The 27202-nt window shown below is 39.5% G+C and overlaps 1 long non-coding RNA gene across 6 annotated transcripts in view; it reads left to right on the top strand.

Moving 5' to 3' along the window:
• The window catches only part of LOC138755438 (uncharacterized), a 63048-nt gene extending 47913 nt beyond the window's left edge, over window positions 1-15135 (top strand). For all 6 annotated transcript variants that reach the window (XR_011352290.1, XR_011352293.1, XR_011352292.1 and 3 more), the window contains one exon: window positions 14371-15135. This is a non-coding gene — a long non-coding RNA (uncharacterized lncRNA). The remainder of the gene's footprint in view (window positions 1-14370) is intronic.
• The last annotated feature ends 12067 nt before the right edge of the window (window positions 15136-27202 follow it).

Raw genomic sequence — 27202 nt, 5'->3', positions numbered from 1 at the left:
AGGCACAATTCCAATGCCATCTACAAGTTTGCCAATGACCCCACAGTTACTGGCAGAATCACAAATGGCAATGAGGAAGCGTACAAGAGGGAGATAGATCAGTTCATTGAATAGTGTAATGAAAGCAACCTTGCATTCACATCAGCCAAACCAAAGAGATGATTGTGGACTTCCAGAGGAAGTCAGGGGAACACACCCAGTCCTTACCGAGGGCTCAGTAGTGGAGAGACTCAAGAACTTCAAATTCCTGGGTCCGTCCTGAAGCCTTCATGTTGATACAACCACAAAGAAAGCTCACCAATGGCTATACTTTGTGAGGTGTCTGAGGTGATCCATTATGTCACCAAAGACTCTCGTAAACTTCTACAGGTTTACCATGGAGAGCATTCTGGCTGGTTGCCTCACTGCCTGGTGTGGAGGCGTCAACTCCCGGGTCAAGAATAAACTCCAGACGGTTGTTAACTCAGCCTATGACATCACAATCTCCAGACTTTACTCCATTGAGGATATCTGCATGAGGTGGTGTCTTAAAAAAAAGCAGCCTCTATCCTTAAAGACCCACACCACCCAGGCCATGCCCTCTTCACTCTACTACCATCAGGAGCACTCAGCAGCCCCGCTGCCATCAGATTCCTGAATAATCAATAAACCAAAGACACTGCCTTATTTTTCAAGATTCAATTTATTATAATAGTAATAAAACAGCGTCATATTACATGAAATTTCCTTTTACCTGATTCAAGGCAGACAGACTCGCCACCGGCTGGAATTGCCTAAACATCACTTACAGTCAGAGAGAGAAGCAAAAGAGAGCTCCCCCAGAGTCATTGAGTTCATAGATTCATCTCCAGCACTTCTGCAGCCCCTGCAGCCACACAGTCCAGTCCAAACCATTGGCCACCTGAGCTCCAGATCCAAACCTCCGACACAGTCAGGAACCCTTTGGTGCCCTCGGCACCTCCTCGCTTTCCGGTTCCAATATCTGATACCCCTCCAGCCAGTTTGAGCCAGTCTCCAGCAGTCCACAGCCCAGTGTGAGTCTCCCAACAGCAGTCTCCAGCAGCCACAACCTCCACAGGTTCCTTGCCTTGAGTCGCCAGCAGCCCGCTGCATGCACTGGTCCCCCTGCTGCAAAGCCCCCTCACTGGTCACCGTCCTGGCGGGTTGTCTCCTCCACTTCTCTTTCTCAGACAGTGCATGATCTTCCTGTCTTCTGGTACTCCGGTTCCCTGGTGTCTGCAGCCCCTTGTGGCTACTGCCTAGTAATAAACGCCGCCAACTTGGGCACAGACTTCAGTCACAGGATTTCAACTAAAACCACCATCAGCTCCCCCAATGTACTGTTCAAAGCATGTGCGGAGCCGACGGCAGTCAAATGGGCAGCTGGACCCCGCCGGATCGTTGCATCTCTGCTCCCCATGGGTCCACACCAGTGACAGCACTTCCGCTACAGCAGCTCTGGCAGCATCACCATCTTACTTATGTGCACTTACTTACTTACTTTTCATCCACTTATTGTTATTATTTTATTTTAGTACTGTTGTAAGATGGTTATAATATGCATGTTTACACGATGCTGCTGTAAAACACTGAACCTCATGGCTTGTTCATGACAATAAATCCTGATTCTGATTCTAATAATTTTGGGAGGAAAAGGATGAAGCTGGAGGTGCAGATTTGCTGACTTCCAGCTCATCATCCACATTTTACACCACTTAATGGCCAGAGGGTCCTGGTTGTGTTTTGTCAGTGGTCGGACGATGTTCCATCAGTATTTTCTTAAGAAAGACAGACTGTTGAACTCCAGAGTTGTCTGTTTTCTTTCTTGCTGCTTATCTCTTAATATTTCTTGGTAGTAAGCTGTAGAATCCTAATGCTCCTTACTACTTTTGCTGAGTGTCATAAGATTGTCACATCTTCTCATGATGTTGATTGCCATTTAAACTGTGAAGACATTTTTCAATTCAGATTCCTCCTCTTCATCAGCAACTCCCAGGTCAAGAATAAACTCCATCTGATGTTAGTTCTTCATGGGGTATTTGCCTCTCCAACTCTGCCAGATCTTTCTTTGTGAGAAGCAAACCATAGCACTCCAACAATTCAAGAATATCATTCTCTTCAACTTCATTAAAGTCTAATTTCCTTGCCAGTTGTATGAGATATATATATATATATATTTTAAGGAAGGAATATATGGGTCAGCATACGTTGAGGACCAACGGGCCTGTGCTGTGCTGCATTGTTCTATGTTCTATATCTTCATGAACTGCGGTTGAATGAGAATCAGCTTCAGTGAAGAAGTAAAAAACATGCACAGCATTAACATATTCTTTATTTTAGATATCAGTCAAGTCTTCATCCCAGGAATAACCAATCAATGTAATACATTGCAAACATTGAACTGTTTCCAAAATTCCTGGACTACATTTTTGGGTACCAGCTGTGTCCATTATTACCATGTCTCAAATGTGGTAACAACACTCCGGCTCATTGGCTGCAGGAGAGACGTTGATGATAGTGGTATATAAGCAACTTTTATTTCAAGAACACAAGGTTTCCAAATCAACATCACTGCTGTAGCATTATCTAGTAAGAGAAGAATCATGAAGGTTACATTGTTGACATTTCTGGTGCAAAATAATATGCAAATCATTCAGGGGAATGCGCCTCATTTTCCAAACCTTTGGATGGATTACAGGTTACAGGAAATTGAAACTTCATGACGTTTTTTGAGTTCCCATGGATTCCACTGTAGTAAACAACAGTTTAATTTAATTTTTAAATTTTATTTATAGCGCAGTTGAAGTTGATTCCGGCCATTGAAATTCTTGCCGGCCTATTACACACAATTTTAACCTACAACCCTGTACATTTTGGAGGGTGGGAGGAAAACAGAGCACAAAGGGAAAATCCATGCAGGTCACGGGAAGAACATATAAACTTCATAAAGGTGAACCTGGGTTGCTGTAATGGTGTCAGACTAACCACTGCACTAATTGTGCCACCCTAGGTTTCTTATCTCCATTAGTGTTGCCTCTCAATATAAGTGCAGGAAGACCAATGTTTCTAATTCAGGCCCGTTTTATCATCTTTGAAGATTTATCTTAGGTTGTTGCTGCTATTTTCTCTGATGTTTTTGATCATTGGAAAATATTTTGGCAGCATCTACATCAGCACTGTCTGCCTTGCTCAGAATTTTCTTGTTCTTTAATGAGTATCAGTTCTTGAATCAGTTGATCCAACCATGGGCAGCCTTAAAGCATTTCTTCTTCAAGTCTTTCTCTCCCAATATGTCTCCAGGCTGATTCATGAATGTGAGTTGCTAAGATTTTTGATCCAAACTGCATATAGGTTCCATTTTGTTCATAATCACACTTCTTTGCCTTTTAACTTTAATTTCAGAATGTTTAATGGAAGGTTAGCTTCTCCTTGTATTTCTCAGACTTACTATGGAATGGACAATCCCTGGGCATATTCAACACACCACTTTTGTTCATTGAATATTCATCCGTTCTTATGGTAATTTATGATGTCTATTTTAATATCCAATGAATAACGAATCTGGATCATTCCTTGGGTTTATCTTCTTTCCTTTTTAGCTTTTGTACTACTATGTCTTGGGGTAAACACTTGCCAACTATTGCTGTGATGAAAGAATTTTAATCAAATACACTGATTACAATGTATAAAGAACACTACAGTTAACAAGTGAGAGCCAGAATAGACCAGGAGGAAGCATCATTGCAGAGAATGCTGGGTATGTTGTTTGCAGTGAATGGTAGAGGGATGTTGTTCAGTTAATGAATGGGTGTAGGAGATGATGCTTGGCAATAATGCTTAGAAATGCCACATAATTTGAGGTGAATTTAATGTGCAAGAGCATATATTGAAAATGTGTCAGTTTGTCAATGGTGAAGGTCTGAATTAATGTTCAGCTGGACGACATATAACGGTGGCCCCTTGTAGTTACCCCTACAGAACTGTCCAGTACAAACCTGTGCAAATATACCATATCTACAGAGAATGGGAATTGGCCTAAGGGCCTGATTCTATATGCCTTTGTTCATGACCAAATGGTAGAAATGAGTTATTGCTTATATTCGTCATGTATTAATCATTTTATTTTCTTGTAATTGTAGAGCAGTAATGGTAAATTGCATTTTCCCATCTCATCTTCTGTTCTGCAGAAGATGGTTGGTTCCTCCTAAGATACTGCCTTTTCCAATTTTCATTTGAATTGAAACACTAGTGTCATGTTTTAGCCCTTTAAAAAGGAATGGAATAAATTCTTGAAGGAAAATAGTTTTCAGGGCTTCAGAGAAAATGAGTTGTTCCCTCAAAGGAGCAGCAGAGGAATGAAGAGCTGAATCACCTGACATTCTGTGATATTCCACGGATTAGGAATTCTTTCACGGAAGGCCACCCAAAATAATGTATGATGAAAATTTGCTTAATCTAGGATAGACCAATTTTGCACCTTTCTTGCGCATGAGCACCTATCAGGAAATTCTTTTCCTTATTTGCTCATGAGATTGTTCATATGTCTTTTTGCTGGTATAAAACTACCCTGTATATTATCAAAAGTAAAGGAATGTGAAAATTCATCTGCAATGTGATTTTCAACATCACTGGTCTGGAAAACAATAGTTGTTAACTATTCACAGACTAACCTTGAGATGGTGCTATTTAAAGGATTGACAGACATGCAACATTCATTGTTGTCATTGAGGCCTGTGACCTAGTACAACATTAAGAACACACTCAGACATGTGTCTGAAATGCTTTACCAGTGGAAATCAATGCTATGTTCTCAGGTCCCCAGCTTCAGGATCAATCCAGGTTTGCTGCTTTTGATTTCTTCCAACTTTCACGGTTTGCTTCTGACTGCTGCTTTCATGATGAAGAGAAGTTCATTTGCTTTTCCTGCAGTCCACAGGAGTAGATTGACAAGAGCTCCAAAGCGTCAGCATTCATGAAGATTTTTACAAAGACCTCTCTGGAAATCTCCATCTGATTCTGGTTTTGGAGGACATCCTTGGTTCCCATGCACTAACAATGTGGCCCTGTGGACTCTTATTTACCAGCCTATCCAGGATCCATTGGGAGCATTCTCCCTCTCTCTTTTAATAATAACAATTTCTATTCAATCATTACCAAAACTTTGCTGCACTGGCAGAGCATGGCTTGTTTTGTGTTATCCCCCTCCAAGGATTGGCGGCTGAGATCGTGCTAGCTGAGTTACATGCTGACATCATCAAGGACTGACAACGGGTCAATGGGAAACATGGCATTGAAATGATAGCATCAGCTTTAATACGGTGTTACACAGGAATCCTGACAATTCTGTGATGTCAACTTTGCTGTTGAAGTTACTATCTTTATGTCGCTTTTACGAACAGTTTTATGTTGAAGCATTACAAACACTTGTGTGGTGTTATTATTAGATTCTGTGCTCCCATCTGCCTCTCTGTTTTAGCCTATTATGTTTCTTACGTCTTGGGGAACTTAGCAAAATTGAAAATTAGGGATGACGTGCAAACTGTTCTTGAATGTTTAAATCAAAGAAAGTGAGAATATTTATGTTCTTAGACTGAAATATTGAGCTCTTTTTGCATTCTTTTTTCCTCTCATTTTCTGTCCTGAAATTTGCTGTGCATTTCTTGGAGCTTGGAGCTGCTCTTTCGAATGGAAGACCGATCCATTCTGCTCTGCCTGATCCTCCATAGCCAGTAACTTGTCAGACATGAATATGCAAATATATGTATGGACTAAGATAGTGTTCTATACTAACCTTGGCTATTAATTCTCTTATAATGCATATGATTATTGTTTAATTAATTAACACAAGCTATTACTTTTCTTTAGCTTATTAATATTCACCTAAATACACAGCCAATGACAACTTTATAGTACGCAAGGGACCTATCTACTGCATGTAGAACATGTCATTATGCTTGTTCAATGCATAATGCATTAATCTTTATTTATTATAACTTTGTACTGACATTGATGCCAGCTCAATGGCATTGATTTTGTCCTTTTGTGTCTTTCTGATACTGAAGCCTTTTCCATTTATCTTCAGTAGCTGTGTTGAAATTAACATTGGATTCCACCTGTACAACCTATTTAGGCCCAGGGCGTGTTCTGACAATATTGATGGAGGTTTATTTGCTCTAATTGCAATTTTACAACTTGGGTCCAATGGCAGATCCAATGATCACCATTTGTACTCCAGGTACCAGAAGATGGTCCTGATAGTTTCCAGATTTCTTACAGAGAAAGATTGAAGAGGTTAGGACTTTATTAATTGGAATGTAGACGGTTGAGAGGGGATTTGATAGAGGTGTTTAAAATTATGAATGGAATAGATAGACTAGATGCAAGTAGACTCTTCCCCTGGGAGCAGGGGAGGTTGAAACAAGAGGACACAAGGGGAAAAATTTTAGGAGAAACATTAGAAGATGCTTCTTCACTCAGGGAGTGGTGGCTGAATGGAATAATCTTCCAGAGGAAATAGTTGAGGCAGAGTCATTTAAGAGGAGGCTGGATATATACATGGATAGGAGGGGTTTGGAGGGTTATGGGCGGAGAATAGGTGGGGGGGGAGGGATCTAGCTGAGTTGTTTGAGTGAACCGGCGTGGACTTGAAGGGCCGAGATGGCCTGTTTTCATGCCATAAACTGTTATATGGTTATATGTATATGGTTAAAACCAAGTGCATGATTTGTGCTGGACTCTTGTATGTTCCTTGTCATCATATGCAGCACTTCATTCGGGGTTGACAATTCACCAGGTACTTCAAGCTGAATGTCCATCACCCTTCTGCTGCATGCCCACTGATTCACCTTGTATGCATGATAAAACAAAGCAAATTTTGAAGTACCCAGATTGTTAGTATCAGATGTCATGAGATGTTGGAACATGTGACGGGGTGACTTCATCTTGGTTTCCTTTTCAATTTCCTCTAACTGTGAGGGGAGATTATAGTTTGCAGTAATCAAAAAGGAGAGGCACTGTGAGTGAGTTGTGGTGAGGGGAGCAGAGGGGCTAACATTGGTGATGCATGCTTGTACCACCTGCAGCTTGCACATTGGAAAGGATGATGGAATGGGAGAGGGAGGGTGTGTCGGACATGAGAATCAGAATCAAAATCAGGATTTATTCAGGGGTGCAATGCTACCAGACCTCAGCAGAACACTGCTCCGGAACCTCAGGGCGCAGCTCCGGCACCTCATCAGGGTGGCTCCAGCAGCTCCTTGTTGTGTTTTTGCTGAGCTTTGGGACCTAAAAAATTCCCACTGCATCCCAGGTTTATTGTCATGAACAAGTCATGAAATTTAATGCAAACACACATATTACAGCAAGCTTATGACATGGCTATAAAAAAAAATAGCAGTGCACAAAAAGTAAGGCAATGTCTTTGGTTAATTGATTATTCAGCAATCTGATGACAATGGGGAAGAAACTGTCCTCGTGCCACTGAGTGCTCATCTTCAGGCTCCTGTACCTTTTTCCCCATTGTAGCAGAGGGAAGAGATTATGGCCTGGGTTGTGGGGGTCTTTGAGGGTAGAGGGTGCTTTTTTAAGACACTGCCTCATGTAGATGTCCTTGATGGAATGAAGTCTGGTGCCTGTGATGTGGCAGCCCGAGTTAACAACCCTCTGGAGTTTATTCTTGTCCTGAGAGGTGGAAGATTAGGTATGGAAATAGAATAAACTTATATACTTTCTATTCCAAACTCTGTAATGTCCAGAAATAACACAAACACACAATCATGATTGTCTTTAAGCACACAGCCATTAACTTTACAGAAATGGTCATAATCCCATGGATAATACCTTGATTCTATTGGCTTCTCAGCCAAGAATGTACATCTAACCTAATGAATCCAGTCATATTCAGCAAGATTATTGTTGCTTGGTAATATCTCCTACATGGGCTAAGGTGGGATGCTACCTTGCCATCTAGCCTTGTTGCCTCTACTGGTGGACCACCTGGTTGTGCAATCTGGAGAGAAATCTCTCACTGAGTGCAAGCTATCTGGTGAAAAGACCATAAGAGACAGAACCTGAATTAGACCATTTGACCCATCAAATAACTCCTGCCATTCTATCGTGGCTGATTTACTATTGCCCTGCCTTCTCTCTGTAACCTTTGATTCTAGAACCTATTTACGAGGTATTTACGTGGTAGATCATGTTTAAGAAATCTTATAGAGTTTTTCAAGGAGATTACTAAGAAGGATGATAAGGGGAAGGCTGTGGATATTGTCTATATGGACAAGGTTCTATATGGGTGATAAGGGGAAAGCTGTGGATGTTGTCTATATGGACAAAGTTCCGCATCAGAGGTTTGTTAGGAAGGTTCAATCATTAGATATTAATGTTGAAGTAGTGAAATGGATTCAACAATGGTTGGATGGGAGATGCCAGAGAGTAGTGGTGGAAAATTGTTTGTCAAATTGGAGGTCAGTGACTAGTGGAGTTCCCCAGCCATTGGTATTGCATCCATTGTTGTTTGTCATATATATTAATGATCTATATGATAGGGTGGTAAATTGGATTAGTAAGTATATGATACTAAGTATAGTGGTGTTGTGGTCAGTGAAGACGGTTATTAATCTTGCAGTGGGATTTTGGCCAGTTAGAAGAGTGGGCTGAAAGATGGCAGATGGAGTTTAATGCTGATAAATGTTAGGTGCTACATTTTGGTTGAATTAATCAGCAAAGGTCATAAACATTAAATGGTGGACAATTGAGGAGTGCAGTAGAACAAAGAGTTTTAGGAATTCTGGTACATAATTCCCTGAAAATTGAGTCATGTAGATAGGATGGTGAAGAAAGCATTTGGTATGTTGGCCTTCATAAATCAGAGATTTGAATACAGGAGTTAGGATGTCATGTTAAAGTTGTATAAGGCACTGATAAGGCCAAATTTGGTGCAGTTTTGGTCACTGAATTATAGAAAGGATATAAACAGAATAGAGAGAATGCAGAGGAGATTTACAAGAATGTTTCAAGTTTTGAGTTACAGAGAAAGGTTGAGCAGGCTGGGACTTTATCCCTGGAGCATAGAAGATTGAGGGGTGATTTGATAGAGGTATGTAAAATTATAAGGGAAAATTATAAGGGAGACATTGAGAGTGGGGGAGATTCAAACAAGAGGAAATGAATTGAGATTGAAGGGGGCAAAGTTTAGGGGAAACATGAGGGCAAATTTCTTCACAGAGGATGGATAGAGTGTGGCATGATCTTCTGGGCGATGTGGTAGATGTGGGCTTGATTTTAATATTTAAAGAAAGTTGGATAACTATATGGACGAGAGAAGGTTATGGGTCAGGTGCATGTCAATGGGACTAGGTGGGAGAAGGTGTGTTCTGAGCCCAGAGGATTCCAAAACCCAACAGTAATAGAAATTCACCAAGTCAAATGGCCATTTAAACAAAAGTTGCTTTTAATTTTCTTTAAACATAAAAACAGGATCAATAACTTATTACTATTAACTTAACCCCCTTCTAATTCTAAGCACACATGTATGTAATGTGTATATGCTCAGGAAAGTTTTTTATTCACTGTCCAATCTCACTTCTCACTCCTCCAAGTTCACTGGTATCAGACAATTCTTATACTGCACACAGAATTTAACATTTATGAATTTCACCAAGCTCTTGTGTCTAAAGGTAAATGGTTACCACTCAGGAAAGTGCTAGTTGGTTTCAGAGAAAAAAATTGTGGCTCATTGGACACACACAATCTGATTTCCTCCAATCAGTCACTTCAGTGTCTTTCTGAAGAAACTTGCCCCATCATGGGTTTCCAAATGACAACCTCTTCTTCCAGGTCACCAGAGAGTTCCTCTTATTTCCCTTATTTCCTCTTGTAAGGACTTCAAGGGTTTTGAACAGGTTGAACTCAGAACTCACAACCCATCTTCAAAACCTGCCAGCTTGCCATTTTTGAGCCTCAACTGCTACTATAGAACTGACTTCTCTCCATCTCTCTCTTTCTGAGAGAAAAATCCTGCTCGTTTTCTCCTTGCTCTGCTTGTAAAAACCAAATACCTCTCCCAAGGCTCCAAACCCAATCGTTGAAAGATTTTCTAAGTACTTGAGCCTGGGCTCTGTTCCAATTTGCACCTCTTTTTGAATTTCTTTCCAAATAAGTTCCATTGTCTCTGCAAAATCAACTGGAGCCTGAATGTCTAGATTCAGCAAAGGTCTTTCATTTTAAATTATGTCTTTTGTGAAGTGTTACACTGTTTGTGAAGTGACCTACTCTAAACCTTCTACAATCTATCTCTTTTAAAGATATATTTATTCATAACCATAATAATATAACCCATTACAAAGTGTTCGGCAAAGACGAGATGGGCCAAACTGGCCTGTTTCTATGGTGCAATTGTTATATGGTTATATGGTCTGCATGACCCTGGAAGTTATCTCATCCACCAGTTGCTTGGATGAATCCCTTGATATCAGTCTCTAAATGAGTTCACAGATGGCTTTGTTGGCCAAAGAAGGCTGCTTACATCTGCTCAAGGGGATCAGGAATCTGAGTGTCATTTGCTTTGAAGCAATCCAGGCTCTGTTATGACGAGAACACAATAGTTTGGGTGCAGACCTCTTGGAAACCTGACTTGAGTTGTTCCCAGTTCACAAGATAGCAGTATCATTAGTAATGGAAACCCATTTAAGAGTTTTGTTCATCTGTGCTGAAAATCTCTTCAGATCCTTTACATTTATATTGTTTTGATGATCACAGGTGACCTTATGGTGTCAGGCAGATTACACCTCTGAGAGTACAATTGGTGGTCATCCACCTATCTTCAGATCATTTCACACTCCTCTTGAAGATATAGCCAGGATTAGACATTGTCCCAACCTCAGAATTTTCCTTGTATTCTTGAGCTAGAGGAAATCCGTGCTCATCACAACCAGGGCAAGTCGGATGCACTCACCTTAGTGCTGGTTGACATCAGCATTAGCCTTCCCACGCACCATTTTTACCGATGGTTCCATTCCAGACTTCACTATCACTTCCAACCTGGTATTGAAGTTGTCCAGAGAGATGTCCTTTATGTTCCCGAAAAAGAAAGCAAAAGCATTATGAGTTGATTCATACCCTAACCCAACCATTGGAATTCAGGGTCAGGGTCTATGCACCATTGCCAGTGGTATATTGGTTTCAGCTAAGATGTATATGGAGGTGTAACCTCTGCTGAACTTTCAACAAGCTGGGTTTTGCTGAGAGTGGGATGCAAATGTTGTACTTCGCTCACTCCTGAACCATGAAATGCCCTCATCCCTATGGATAATCCTTCTTTTGGTTAATTAATATTCCAATGCTCCAGGTTCCAAAATGTATCCTGAAGAGGGTTACTCAGTTGCAAATGAAGCTGCCAGAAAAGATTTCAGTCCTGACATGACTGCCCAATGGCCATCATATATCAGCTACTCAAATGCAGATTATTGACTAAGCAAGGTATCCCATCCTCTTCTCCAATACTCCATGGCCACATGGCTCTTAGATCTGGAAGCATCCTCCATGTGTCCTGCCATTCCAGAGCATTTGAACCCATGTAGTCTTAGTGATTGGTGGCCAGGCTCAATGTCATGGGACCACATTTTCCATCTTCATAACTACTGGGGTCACAACCCTTCTCTGTCTTCTTTGCCATTGAGGACTTCTTTCAATCATTCTTCACCTGGAACTGCTGGGAGCATAATTTCCAGAAGGCAGCACTTGAACATACAAGCTTCTCCACAACCGCAAGGTGATGACCTCTGGAGTGGGACTATTGAGTTTTTGGGAGAACCTATGCATGTCAGGCTGAGAGATAGAAATTCAAGGTTATTGAGTGATGGGTGTGTAAAACTATGCAATGTTAATGATACAGTAGACGAGATGTGGTATTTCAAGAGGTCTGACCTTGATTGTGTGCGGGATGTCATGAAATTTCTTGTTGCACTGACCCCACACCATGGGGCTTGACACTTGACTTTGGCAGCCTCATTTGCCTTTTCCCACTGTCTTTGGTGGATGTGCCTGAAGGAAATCCTGTCTCCAGCAGATGCAGGTAATCTCTCCTATTTTCCTCCTCCTGCATCATTAATTGGCTCTCCCTTATTGTGATAGTAATGAATGTCTTAACTCCAGATCATTTCAGTCACAATGTATTTGAGATGGAGTTTGTCTTTAAGCAATGCCAGCTAGCTTTAATTGATTCCAGTCACTTGTGAATCAGGCTTTTCTGTTAAAGTGATAAACTACGGACTAAAAACAATTAAATTGGTGCACTGCCCATTTCAAAAGTACAGGTATGGACTCGTGCCACATCACAATCTTAACATCTTTTTTTCTGGGGCTTTCCAGTTTAACATTTCAGCAGTTAACATTCCTTGTACCTCATTCTTCAGTCACTTCACACTTCAGATTTAAGGAGCAGGAAACAATTTTAACAAAGATAAAGCTTTTAAAACATTTTTAGGTTCTGGCACGCTTACATCAGCAATCATTCACAGATCAGAACAATGTCTTCTTCACCTCCTGAATGTACATGGTCATCCCATTCAAACTGATCTTAATTGCAAACTGGTTTTTCCATCCAAACAGAACTTCTCTCTCCTACAGCAATACAAAATTCCAGCTACGGAACTAACCCACTCAGACTCCAACCACACTGGTCGCATTAAAAACTGCACAGAGACCTTCATCCTTAACTGGCAATGCTAAGTGTTCTATTTAAGAACTTCAATATGCTCTGTGCCACTTTTAAAATTCAGAGCTGGAGCCTTCAATGGAGTGGAGTTTTAGAATCTGCGCAGTAGGCTTTTTGTTCTCAGTTTTGCAGGTTCTTAAGTGGCTATTGCAAGCCTTGTGAACTCTGCCATTAGCAGGGCAGGCAGTGCTGATCAGAACAGGTCGGTGGATGGGTCGCTTGGGAGATGATACTGGACTTTTGTGTTCTCCAAATGAAGAGGCCTGAGATGCTTAGTGTCCTTTTGGTTGCTGAGTGGTCTTGGCCCAGGGACTCCCACTAGACAGTGAAAATATTTAACTCTTTGACAAGGTGAGTTTAAGAAAGATAACCTTGAGAACTTTTCTCTATCTATCTGGTTATCCCAAACTGGAGTTCAGAGTAGACTGCATGTTGTGGGTTCTGATAACAGGAATGCAAACAATATAGTCTGCCCGGCAGGATATAAGCAATAGCTCAATGTGTAAATAAGTAAAACATAAGTCTGCAGATACTATTGTTGAAATAAAGACAGAATGTTGGAGAAACTCAGCAGGTCAAACAGTTATTTAAAAATACATAACTAACATTTTGGGCTTGAGCCCTTCATTACGGTATGGAAAAATGTCAGCAAGTGTCTGAATAAAAGGGTAAGAGGGGAGGCGTGGTCGCAAAGGCAGAGGGTAATAGGTGGAGAAGGGAGGGGAGGCACAGCAGCAAGCAAGGGGAGGAGGGATGGCTAGGTAGATAGAGAGGGAAGGGTGTGGAGACCTGACAGGGGGGAGGGAAAGGAGGGGGAAAGGGGAGCAGTTTAGCAGAAACTGGAAAAGTCAATGTTAATGCTATCTGGCAGGAGAATGCAGGAATTTGTAAGTGTTGGCTTGTGAGAAGATCTTAATTTTAGTTACCACTGAAAGTTATTTATATCTTTAAACATCAAAGAAGATGTGACACCTGCTGCTGGATAGACTCATAAGCTTTGACCAAAGATGAATTTCTGGGCAGATGATGTTTAAGGGTCAGCTACAATCCTGTAAAGTTTGCTGGTGAAGGAAATTCTGCCCCACAATCTCAGCACTTAATGATCTGGGGATATGCTAATACATCACTTAAATTGGTATTACTCTAACCTTGTTCAGTTTAATGAGGCCAGTTGCATAGACACCACCAACATTGTATTCTACAGAATAGGTTCCATTTCAACAATGCAATTTCCTATTAACTTTAGATCAGGGAACATTACAGCACCCCACAAGTTCTTCAGCCTCTGATGTTGTGCCACTTATATAAACCAACTCCACAACAATCAAATTTTTCTCTACCTCACACCCATATCCCTCTATTTTTCTAACATCCATGTGCTGTCGCAGAGTGTTTTGAATGTTCCTATTGTACCAGTCTAAATCGCAACACCTAGCGATACAATTCAGGTACCCACCTCTCTCAGAATAAAATGTATCTGCTGACATCTGCCCTAAACTTTCCTCCATGATGTTCCTAAACTTTTATTTCTAATGTTTGAATCCAGCATTAAAACAGTTTCCCATTGACAACTGTATCCAGTCTTATCTCTGATTGGGTTGAGCCATCTGTTTACATATGCCGCTAATGTTTATTTTTACCTTGATTTTCAGGAGAACGACGATATTGGATAAACAGATTCAAATAGAAATGTGAAAATCATGGGCATTGCAGCTTTAAAAAGAAGACATTTGTTGCACAGTGAAATACTGGAAACCATGGAGACCAACAGTCTGAAGTGACTTGAAAAGCCCAGTGGGAGCTTGACAGTGACAAATGAATCATTAACAATACCTACAATAACTGAAAAAGAGTCAGTAGATCCATATGGGAGCTAGGCACAGCATGCCTCATCAGCCACTCAACAATTTCCCCACAAATGATGTCCAGATATTCCCTGACAGCCATTTTTCATGTCTGTCCCCTTTTAGTTGCCTCACTGCACTTCCTCCTTCAGCCAGAGAGCCAGGATAGTTATAAGCGTGACTTTCGCCGCAGCTGCCATCAATAAAGCTTTTTAATTGACCAACAAGAATTACACTCTTAAGGTCAGAAGCAGAAATGGGTAGTTTTTTTAATTTCTGTTTGACATCTGTGCAGTGGCTGTTGCTGCCGAGTGACCCTTCCAATGGCCTTGATGAAAGTTACGAAACTCACTAAAGCAGGGTTACTAACTCTGAGTATCAGTTTAATTTGGGAATTGAACTTTAGCCTCTGGATGCGAAGCTAACACTTTGCCATTGAAACAATTGGTTCTGCTGAGAGGTTGGTAAATGAAACCCTGAATAAACAAGCATAGCCTGGAAATGAAATGTAAAAAAAACCAACAAATTCTCAAGCTTGTTCCCTTTGTCATTAAAAACTGTATTATCTGGAAATTTTAGTTTCATGGTGAAACAGCTACAAAAACTGTCATTTATTAGACAATTTTGTGGGCCAGCTGCCTTTGTCATTCAAGGATGGATCAGTAGAATGAATAGAGTGTGAACCTGAAAGGGGACAGAGTTGAAAATGAGTGATGGAAGGATGGGATGGGGAGGAGGGATGAGAAAGGTGATAAATGTGGGAGGAGCAGAGTGGGGTGGTAAAACACCTGAGCTGGATGGAAATTTCAGTTAACCCTAGCTTCCTCTGCTTCCCCCAATTCTCCTGGTCCACCTTTCAATTTTTGACTTCTTCCCATCCTCATCCAGCCCCTCCATCAACCTTTCCCTGAGGCACTCCACTAGTCACCGGCCTCCAATTTGACAAACAATTTTCCACCACTACTCTCTGGCATCTTCCATCATTTCACTACTTCAACATTAATATCTAATGATTGAATCTTCCTAACCAACCTCTTATGCAGAACCTTGTCAAAGGCTTTACTAAAGTCCATGTAGACAACATCCACAGCCTTCCCCTTATTAACTTCCTTAGTAACCTCCTCAAAAAACTCTATAAGATTTGTTAAGCATGATCTACCACGTATAAAACTGTGTTGGTTACTCCTAATCAATCTCTGTCTTTCCAAATAATCCTATATACCATCTCCAAGAACACTCTCCATTAATTTACCCACCACTGACATCAGACTCACAGGCCTTTAATTACCAAGTTTACTTCTCAAGCCCTTTCTAAACAGCAGAATAACATTTGCTACCCTCCAAACTTCCAGCACCTCTCCCTTGGCCAGTGACATTTTAAATATTTCTGTCAGAGACCCCAGTGTTTGTTCACGAATCTCCCTCAGAGTCCTAGGGAGTATTTTTGTCAGGACTTGGAGATTTATCCAACTTGATTCTCTTTAAAATAGCCAGAACTACCTCCTCATTAATCTGTATATTTTCTATGACTTCACTACCAGTTTTCCTTACTTCACTTGGCTCAATACTAAAGAAAAAAATAATTTAAAATTTCCCCCATCTCTTCTGACTTCTCACATAACCTACCCCTCTGATCCTCAAGGGGCCTAATTTTATCTCTCACTATACTTTTGCTTTTAATGTACCTGTAGAAACCCTTTGTACTTTACCTTGCCTGCCAAAGCAGCCTCATATCTCCTTTTAGCCTTTCTAATTTGTTTCTTAAGATTTTTAAAAAATTCCTTATATTCCTCAAACACCTGCTGTCTATACCTGTCTATACATATCCCTCTTTCTCCAAACAAAATTCCCAATATCCTTTGTAAACCAAGGCTCCCTATATTTTCTAACTTTTCCTTTAATCCTCTTTTATATTTGAACCCTTCTCATAGGTAGCATTTATAGGTAACAGTTATTAAGATTACAATCAAATTCTAATAACAAAATTAAAAGGGCCTGGGAAGAGGAACTTCAATATCATTTTCCAGTGGAATCATGGGAGAAGAAGTTTGGATTGGTTAATACCTTTTCAATATGTGCTCATCATTCTTTGAATCAATTTAAAGTGGTACATTGGGTTTATTTGTCGAAAGCCAAATTGGCCTGTATTTTTTCTACTGTTAGTCCTATTTGTGATAGATATAAATCAGAAGTGGCTTCTCTAACTCATATGTTTTAAGACTTTGTAAGCTATGCTGGATATTAATTTGCAACCCAACCCATTGACTGCTTTTTTTGGAATTATAGTTCCAGAAGTGGGACGAGTTCCCACTTGCATATATCTGGTTGTAGCCTTTTCTCCATTACTTGCTAGAAGAGCCATCTTATTTAAATGAAAAGAATCTAATCCACCTACTTTAACTCAATGCTTCTCTCAAATTATGTCATGTTTAAGTTTAGAGAAAGTTAGGAGACGTACATTTGATACTTTTGTTAAATTTGAAGGGACTTGGTGACCTTTTATAAATTATTTCCATATGACTTAGTATAATTATTTGCCCTTCCAAACTATATTTAATTTTACTTCTTTTCTCTTTGTTGGTGAAGACCAGATGATTAATTATATTAGTAAATTCTCAGGATAGGCAGCCCAGTCTTTTTTTCTTAGAATGTAGGCGGTGGGGGGGGGTGTTATATAATAATATTTTTAAAGATTTCACTTTGAGTAGATGAGAATATGTTCGTTAATTGTGGTGTAGTACAATATGTTATATCATATGATGTCATATAGTGATTTTTTTTTCCTTTATGATTATGTATTCCTATTCTCTTCATGTATTGTTTACTTATAATATGTTTAATAAAAAGATTGAAAAATAAAGAAAATGGGTATCAGTGAACCAGTATTTGGCCAGTGCTGCTAGCTAGTATGGTCAATAACACACTTTGACACCACTCTTTGACAATTGGGAATCTACTGATGGAGTGCATTTGCCCAGCCTTTGTGAACATGTGAATTTTTCCACTTTACTGGCTAGCTTCCAGTGTTACCATTATTCTGGAAGAGGCATGCTCGAGCCACAGCTATTTCTGAAGTACAAGCAGGAGTGCTGTTGCCGACAACCCAGTGGATTATCCAGTGTTCTTACTTGAACAACTGAATTGAAAAATAGAGTTACCCACCAAAAATTAGGATTTGCAGTCATAGTATCTGCAGCCATGTTTTTTTGTTCTACTCCCACACCTCTGGAATCTTATGAAGATGCATCATTGGGGCACCCTTCCATTTCTTGTCGCCTGTTGCCCATCTGTGAATGGGATTCATCTTTCACTTTTAAAATAACGATGCCCCATTTTATCTCTCCCATTCTCCCGTCTTTCAACTCTTCTATCACCACTGAGACTAAACTGAGTTTAGTCAGAGTTTAGGCCAGAGGAGCAGAAATAGGCTATTCAGCCTATTCAGGAATGTATGTAGGTGTTCAATCGTTAGGAACCACTCTTATCCCCATAGGACAACTTTCACCTCCCTTATTCTCTCCAGCAGATATCTGCCTCTACCTGTTACCATAGAATTTTCATGTTGATTTACAGGATTTCAGTGCAAGGCCAACATTTATTCCATCCCATATTACCCAGCAGAAGATCACAGGATAAAGGAACAGAAGCAGGCCACTAAGCCCATCTAGTCTGTTCTGTGATTCTACACTAAGCTGAACTATGCTCACACCTAGTTCCAATTTCCAGCCTTTTCCCCACATCCCTTGATACCCTTACTAATTAGATACTTGTCAATTTCCTGTCTAAATTCTCCCAATTACTTGGCATCTACCACTGTGAATTCCACAGATCCACGACCCTCTGTCTAAAGAAGTTCTTCCTCATCTCTGTTTTAAATGGATAACTTCTAAATTTAAGACTGTGACCCCTTGATTCACCAAACAAGGGAAACGTCTACATCCACTCTGTCAAAACCTTTCAAAATTCAAAATGTCTCTATGAGATTCCCCCTCATTCTCCTATACTCCAATAAATACAATCCAAGAGCTGCCAAACGTTCCTCAAACGTTAGCCCTTGCATTCCAAGAATCATCCTAGTAAATCTCCTCTGCACCCTCTCCAACCCTTTCTAAGATAGGGGACCCAAAACTGCACACAGTACTCCAAATAAGGTCTCACCAGTGCCCCGTTGAGCCTCATCAACACTTTTTTACACGTATACACAATTCCTCTTGAATAGAATGCCAACATAGCATTTGCTTTCTTCACTACCAATCCCACTTGGTCATTAACGTTTATGATTCCCCCTTCACAAGGATGCCCTGGTCCCTTTGCACCTCCGAGGATTGAATTTTCTGCCTATTTATTTCCACTGCCAAAATGAAGAACCGAACACTTCTCAACGTTGTATCTCATCTGCCATATTTTTGCCCAGTCTCCTAATCTGTCTATATCCTTCTGCAACTTTACAGTTTTTTCAACACTTCCATCTATCTTGGTGTCATCTGCAAATTTAGCCACAAAACCATTCATTCCATAATCCAAATTGTTAATATAAATTGTAAACAGCAGTGGCCCCAAGACTGACTCCTGCGGAACACCGCTTGTTAAGGCAGCCATTCTGAAGGGGATCCATTAATTTCAACCCTTTGCTTCCAGCCTATCAGCCAAGTTTATATCCAGTCTAATATCATCCCTGTAATTCCATGGGCCCTCATCTAACATGCAGCACCTTATCAAAAGCCTTTTAAAAGTCCAAATATATTACATCCACTGCCTCCCCTTTGTCTATCCTACTTGAGATTTCTTCAAAGAACTCTAATAGAGCATAATGTGTCACCATTTGGAACTACTACAGTACAAACGATAAAAGTTATTTCACAACTCTATTAGAAAGGGATGGCACAATCTGACGAGTAGAGATGAAGAAATGGCACGGTGTCACTGAGCGCAAAAGTCCCTGTGGCATGTGAGAGAATAGGCTTCAGGGTAATTAGTGGGAATGATCGAATAACTGAAAGCTCGCAATAACTTGATAGGCTGAATGGCCTCCTTCAATGTCGTAAGAAGAGATTAAGCAAAGTACAGAAGGCTGTGCACAACACTGCGCAAAATGAATTTGACAGAACACACTATGCACTGCCTGTTTAAAGTTGCTTTCCTACTGCATAAGAATTTATAGATTAAATTTTTGATCAGAAAATAATATAAATATTTGAATTTGTAGAAGCAGCAATGCTGCAGGGAATGAACTGAGTACAGTAATTGATTTGCTTTGGATTGGCCGATCAGAGCATCAACTTACATGTGACTAGGTGAATGGCTTTGGCTTTCACTGTAACGTTCTACCATTCTAAGTAATTAATAATTCAAGCTGGTATAATGTAGGCCACACTCTTTCCAGTGTTTTGAGCAACTTGATAATAGTGAATCATCTGACCATTTACCCCATTAATATTTGCAGAAACTTACAGATCAGCTACCACGTTCTTCTACATCACAAATGTATTTTATTGACTGGAACGTCTTTGTAATGTCCTGAAGCTTAAAAAGCACCACATAAATGGAACTTCTTTTTAAAGATGTCCTTGCCAGTGAGCTGTCTCTTTAACTTCTTACTGATGGTATTGGTTTAATGATCAAACATCATTGCCACCTTCACTTTAATTATTAAAACAGCCATCTCAGAAAATTACAATTAAAATCAGCTATGCAGTTTCACAGACTGCTCCACCACCTACTCTATCAATGCAGCACAGGAAAAATACTCTTATAAACATACTGAGGAATACAGACCTTTAAACTTTCCAATAGTTGTACATTAAATAAAGTGAGGCATAACAAAGGATTCCCCCATCTTCCATTTATCTGCAGCCTTTAACAATTAAAATGACATTGACCATTTCTCTTGATTGTGGTTGGGACTCCGTTACATGGCATAGAGATTAGATAAGCCTATTTAATGGGACAGGTGAGGTCAGGTGCTTTTCTTCCATTAATATCTAAAGCGTTTGTCTGACTTGTGCTTTAATTATATGATATGAATTAAAATGGCATCTCACTACCAAAGCACCCTTGTGTTCCTGATTAAAAGCTTGTGCCTCCTCTGAACCCAGCAGCATCTAACAAGTTTTTAAAAAGTTTAAAAGGGATTATAATGCATGTAACTCCAAAATCAAATGCTATTATAAGAATTTGAAAGGAAAGGAAAGGTCAGTTAGCAAATGTTCTCAAATTGGGCCAAACGCAGTCTGCAGTCTTTGACTCTTCCAGCATACTTAATCTGGATAATCACAGATAAAGCAAAGAGGTTTGGTCCAATAGGATTTCTCTAATCATCAAAAGAATTGAACAAACTCTATCTGGAGTAAAACATTATCTAATCTGTCTTGGAGTGAATGTTCAATAGTTCTGGTAATGGTGAAGCCACTGCAAAAAAAAATTTTCTGCTGACTCTATTAAAATGGCAAGCAGTGCACACTAAGGACATCTTTCTCACCATTTCACATTCTAACCATCTTTACTCTATAAGTATTTATAATCAATGATGCCTACTCATGACATTCTGGACACGACCAAAAATTTGCTAATTTTGTACATTTCCAGAATTTGCAAATCAGCTTACTTCACATCCCTGTCCTGAAGAAGATTTCTATGACCAGTTTCTAAATACATCCATAACATTTTTTAATATTATTGAAACAATAAGCAACTGTTAAACATTGTTTCCCTGCAGCCATTTTATGGGAAGTGAGGGAAGCCAATAATAAATATTTGTTTAATGATCATGAATTTAAGCCAGTCTAAATTTCACACAGAACCTTTAAATAATTTTGATTTCTTTGTTAAAGATAAATAAAAGAAAATAAATCCATCAGAACAGAATAATCACAGTTCCTACCTGTGAAAGGGAAAGCACTTTCAGGTGCATCACCTGGTCTACACTCCACTAATTTATATGTCTCTCTGTGGATATCCTTATGATTCATACAGTACATTATTTGCATCCCACTTTGATTATCCTTATCTACACCAAAATTAATTCACAGTCACCCCACTTCAACCATGATTTATCCTCCACGCCATTTTACTCCTTCCCCTATGTGAATCAACCCCATATACATAGAATCCCATTCCTGCTTCCAGCTCGCCATCTGGACTTGTCACTCACTGTCCTTGTTCTCATTGGCTCTCCCCACCCTGGAGTGGTGAGGTCTTACCAGCATCACCTCCTGTGAGGCCATGCCATGGCTCTGCCTATGATAGGTTTCATTAAAAGCAAAGACGGAAATTCTGAAAGACTTTATTTTTTAAATGCCACCGACTTTAAAACATTGGGGTGAAGACAGGTGAACTGTTTCTAGGCACCTTGGAACTGCACAAAAAAAAATCGTATAAGTAAATAAAAAATAATTAAGGAAGAACTTACTTTCATCATTCAGCAAGCCAAGGTCCACATTGGACTGAATAAGATGTCTAACTCTACACCAGATTGGAGTGACAATTCCCACCAAAAGCAGTAGCCTACCTTAGAGCATAGCAACTCACAACAGATCTCTGAAGGTCCAGGGCTTGTATCCAGCTGAATAACTCAGTGCCATTGTTTCCCTTTATACCACTGATGAGAACCTGGAAGATTTTCTCCATGTTTCATTGTTCCAGATGCTTTTTTTGCACCATTTTTCATCCTCTTTCTCTTCTTGTCCTTTAACTGGGGGTGTTAGCAGGCTATCATATGTCAAGGTAATACAGTTTGGTCTGATTTGATTTGGCATGGCGTATGGTTCATTTGCACTAGCAGGGCATTAAATTCAGGACTGGGAACAACCTGGTTTCTCCTCCCTATTTACTTTATCAATATCATTGCTAAGTTCAGAAACCCATTTCAGAAGTAATTGACTGGGAAATGCTGTATGTCTTGGCAATATGTAAAGTAGCGTAGAAATGCAACAACTTTCTTTTCTCAACCTGAGATACAAAAACTATGTTCAATCTGTCCACATAGACCATAAGACTTAGGAGCAGAATTAGATCATTCAGCCCATCAATTTTGTCTCGACATTCCATCATGGTTGATTTACTATGCTTTTCAACCCAATTTTCCTGCCATCTCCCAGAAATGCATGATTTCCTTCCCAACGAAGAACCTATCTACCTCTGTCTTAAATATCCCCAATGTATTGACTTCCACATCTGTACAGGGCAGTGAATTCTGTAGATTCACTATCCTCTGGGTAAAGAAATTACTCCTCATACCTGTTCCAAAGGAATGTTTTGAATTCTGAGGCTGTGCCCTCTGGTCCCAGACTCCACCATCAAAACAAACATTGTCTCCATGTCCACTCAATCCAGGACTTTCAGTATTCAATAGGTTTCAATGAGATACCCATTATTCTAGTAAATTCCATTGAGTAGAATCTTAGAACTATCAAACTCCCCTCATATGATAACCCTTTCATTCCAGGGATCATTGTTGTGTACTTCTCTGGACACTTTCCAATGTCAACGTATTCATCCTTGGATAAGGAACCCAAAGCTTCTCACAATACTCTGTGTAGTTTGATCAATTCCTTATAACACCTCAGCATTACATCCCTGCATTTATATTCTATCCCCCTCAAAATGAATTCTAGCATTGCATTTGCCTTCCTTACTACCGACTACATGTAAGTTAACCTTTTGGGGATCTTGCATGAAGATTCCCAGAGCACTCTGATCTTTTGATTTCTAAACTCACTTAGAAAATAGTCACACCTTAATTCCTTTCACCAAAGTGCATGATCACACACTTCTCTTATCTCTATCCCATCTGCCATTTCCTTGCCTAATATCCTAACCTTCCAAATCCTTCTGCAAACTCAGTGCTTTGGTTCACTATGTGCCCCTCTTCCTTCCTTTGTTTCATCCACAAACTTGGTCAAAAAGCCATCAATTCCATCATTCAAATCATTAACACATAGCATGAAAAAAATGGCCTCATCATGGAGCCTTGTGAAACTCCACTGGGCATCAACAGCCAACCAGAACAGACCTCTTTTATCCCCATCTCTGTCCCCCGCCAGTCACCCAATTTTCTAACTGTACTAGTATCTTTCTTCAAATAACATGGGCTCTTATCTTCCTTAGCAGTCTCATGTGTAGCACCTTGTCAAGGGGCTTTTGAAATTCCAAGTAAACAAAATCCTCATAGAATTCTAAAAGGCTTGACAGGCAAGATTTCCCCTTAAGGAAACCATGCTGCCTTCGGCCTATTTTTACCATGCACCTCCAAGTACCCCGTAGGCTCAGTTAGATTGGGGATCAAGCTTGTACTGCTCCTATCTTGCATGTTATTCGATCCCTAATTACCAGACACAGACACATTATCAGAGAAGCATGAAGCCTACTTATCACCATCATATTATCAACTTCCCTTACAATCACCAAAAGATCTCATCTTGGCCCAGTTGGTCAGCCGCATGGCTTCATGCTCAATCATTGACCATAATGCTGCTCAATTAGCCAGTTCTCTCTGCTGTAATCAGGAACACAAATAGTTAACGTTCCTTCAAAATTAGTGCAGGCGATTAAGAGAATAACCTTAAGTCACACTGTTGAAGTGTCATGTTCCTCTGGGCTAACTCGGTGGAACAAACGCTTTTAATATACTATGTAGTAGTGAAGTCAATTACCATGCTTCTTTTTCTCTCTGCTGGAATGTGAAATCAAATTGATGCAATTTATTTTAAATTCTTATCATTAAAGAACTTAAATATAAGGTATGATTTATCTTTTACTTCTTATACCTCTAGGCATTGTGTGAATCACTGAAGGCCACCATAATGAACTAGTGATGGTAGTGAGAATTACAGGGGAGCCCACACAGAATAGATTCCTTTCTATCCCCATTCCAATCCAAAACTTACAAATCTGGAATGTTTGGACAGATGTTGTGCCTTTTTTTAATCCTTTGCTTCTGATTTTCCAAAGTTGTGACTTGTTTGGTGTCAGTAAACTAATTTGGGTTCTATTTTAAAAAATGAAAATAAATTATAATTATGATTGCTAATTTTAGTCATATTAGTGCAGGGTGTTCAGGAATATCGAATCTACAAATTTGATTTAGAAAGCAGACATGAACAGTAAAAAGGAGATTAATTCTTCAGCTACTGGATTACATGTGGTCATTGCCATAATAAATGCGCTGTAACATTTCCTCCCAGGAGCTGTGTCTTATCAATGCATGACCCTTTGAAAAACATCAGATGATTTAATGAGAGTTAGCTTCTAACTTTGGCAATTAGAATGAAAGTACATTTGTTATTTTCAATATCAATGCATGCATGTAGCTGATATTGCAATATTAATTCTGAAATTATATTTTCCTAAAATAATCTTTCCTTGGCATGTTGGAATAGAATTTCACAAGCTGTCTGATACTTCAGTAATAAATGTCCACTCTACATATGTTAGCATTTGTAGGCTCTACTGTCCTGAAGGGCTACATAGATGACCCCAATCCTGCTTTCATCCAATGTGCAGTTTCCTGCAGCATTTTTGCATTAGTAATTAAGAGCAGTGACTCTGTCTGATTTTTTTTCCCCTTACTTCCTGGCCAGGCAAGCTGAGGCTAATTGAAACACGTAACATGAGGGGACCAGCCAAAAACAACAAACATAACACAAATTTGAAATAGATTCCTTCAAAGTTTGGTATTTGTATTTCTCCAGCTCGTGTCTTCTGATACTAAGTGAAGTGGACAAGCTTTTAATTGTAAATTCATCTTTGTAACTCACCAATATTGGCTTTTGGGATTGTTAACAACCTTATCTGCCTTAATATTTCATCACATTCTGTGCCTTTTATAAACATTGTCCTTTTCTTTTTAAAGTTCATTTACATGCCTCATAATGTACTTACTGCTTGGACTTCACTGATACAGATTGGAGTTTCTTGCAACTAATGGTTGTTTAAGGTTTGTATGTAATAATCCTTGCATCCAACAATAAATCTAATCTTTAGATCTCACTCAATTAAACTCAGGTCTTCTAAACATATACCAATTGCTTTTAATCAATTCTGCTCACCAGAAATTCAGTATCCCATAAAAGGATGTACTACAGTGGACAGGACCTAAATTGATCTACTCAGTTCCCATTAAGTAATGCACAGTAAAGCTGAGTAATTGCTGAAGTTTTGCACATTTACTGAAATTGCTATCAGACCCAATGCTTCCTAAAGTGGAGGAGACCAGAGTCATGTGAAGAAGCATCCCATTTCACTAAAGTTGTGCTGAAGCACTAAGTGGACAAGAGGAACAGTAATATATCCCATCTGCCATCATCGGCACCTGCACTCACACTTCTTATTACCATAACTCTCATAAACACATTTCAAACCCTAGGTGCACTAGTAGCCATTCACCTAAGATCAGACTCAGCTGGGGGACAGGTGTCCTGATGCAATGGTTAGGGAAGTTCAGGAAGATTGCACCTTCCAAAAATCCCATTGATAGAAATATAGATGATGAAACTCCAGCTAACTCTTGTCAGGAAGTGTTGGAACTACCAAGTAGAAACGCCAATGGTTCAGTCAGTTGAACTACCTTCCAGAGAGAGCTGCCCATGTCATTCACACCTACAGCCTTCTCCAAATGTTAGGTAGGTAACTGATGATACCTTCAATTAGCTTAGATGCATGATTTTCTTTCTGCTTATACCTGTTTCACAATTCATGTGCTAAACTGATTCTTAATTATACTTGCCAATTCATTTTTACAGCAAATTAACAACTGGGCATTGCTTTACAATTAATATCACGCATGCATGTTCTATGTACAGTTAAAGGTCTCATTATATGCAATGAGCAAAAGCTACAGTCACATGTTACTGCCAATTTCAATATTATGGGAGATCTTTCTAACCTGTGTGATTATAAATGTAAATTGCACTATTTGTTTTTGTTATCTTTTGATCTAATGCTTCTGAAAATGATCTGAAAAGTCTGTACACCATCAGTTGCTTAGTATGAAATGCATCCCTGGTCCTGGAATTACGGTTCTTGAGCAGCCTCAAAGTATTATATTGTTTAGTTTAGATTTTCATAGGATAATTAGTCTGGCGCTTAAAAAGCAGAGATACAACTATGTAATGTCTGTGAAAACACATCAAATTGCTTGTTTATGAAATAAATATTGCAGACCTGGGCCTAATTGTGTAAAGGAGTGACTGATACATTAGCTACATCAGAAAAGATTTTTAAAAAGTTTCAGTTTGACAAGGCCCATTTATTGAATATTATCATAATTGCCAGTTTTAGAGGATTTGGGTGCTCTGGGGCTGATCTGTCTGTCTTCTAGAAGTCGCGATTTGATCTATCATTGTATTCTTTTTGTAATCTTGATTAGAGGGAAGGGTTAGATTAGTTTTAGTTTTAGCTTTTTTTTAGATAAGTGGATTTGTTGGTTTAATTATAATTATCCTGTATAATATTCCATTTATTTTTAGATTTTATTAAGATAACATAACAATTTACAGCACGGAAACAGGCCATTAGGCCCTTCTAGTCCGCACCGAACCAAACACCTCTCTCTAGTCCCACCTCCCTGCACAATGCCCATAACCCTCCATCTTCTTCTCATCCATATACCTGTCCAACCTTTTCTTAAATAATACAATTGACT

Source organism: Narcine bancroftii, chromosome 2 (genome assembly GCF_036971445.1).
Source record: "Narcine bancroftii isolate sNarBan1 chromosome 2, sNarBan1.hap1, whole genome shotgun sequence".
Taxonomy (NCBI): Eukaryota; Metazoa; Chordata; class Chondrichthyes; order Torpediniformes; family Narcinidae; genus Narcine; species Narcine bancroftii.
The sequence above is the reverse complement of the archived record's forward strand: the minus strand, read 5'-3'. Positions and strand labels throughout refer to the sequence as shown.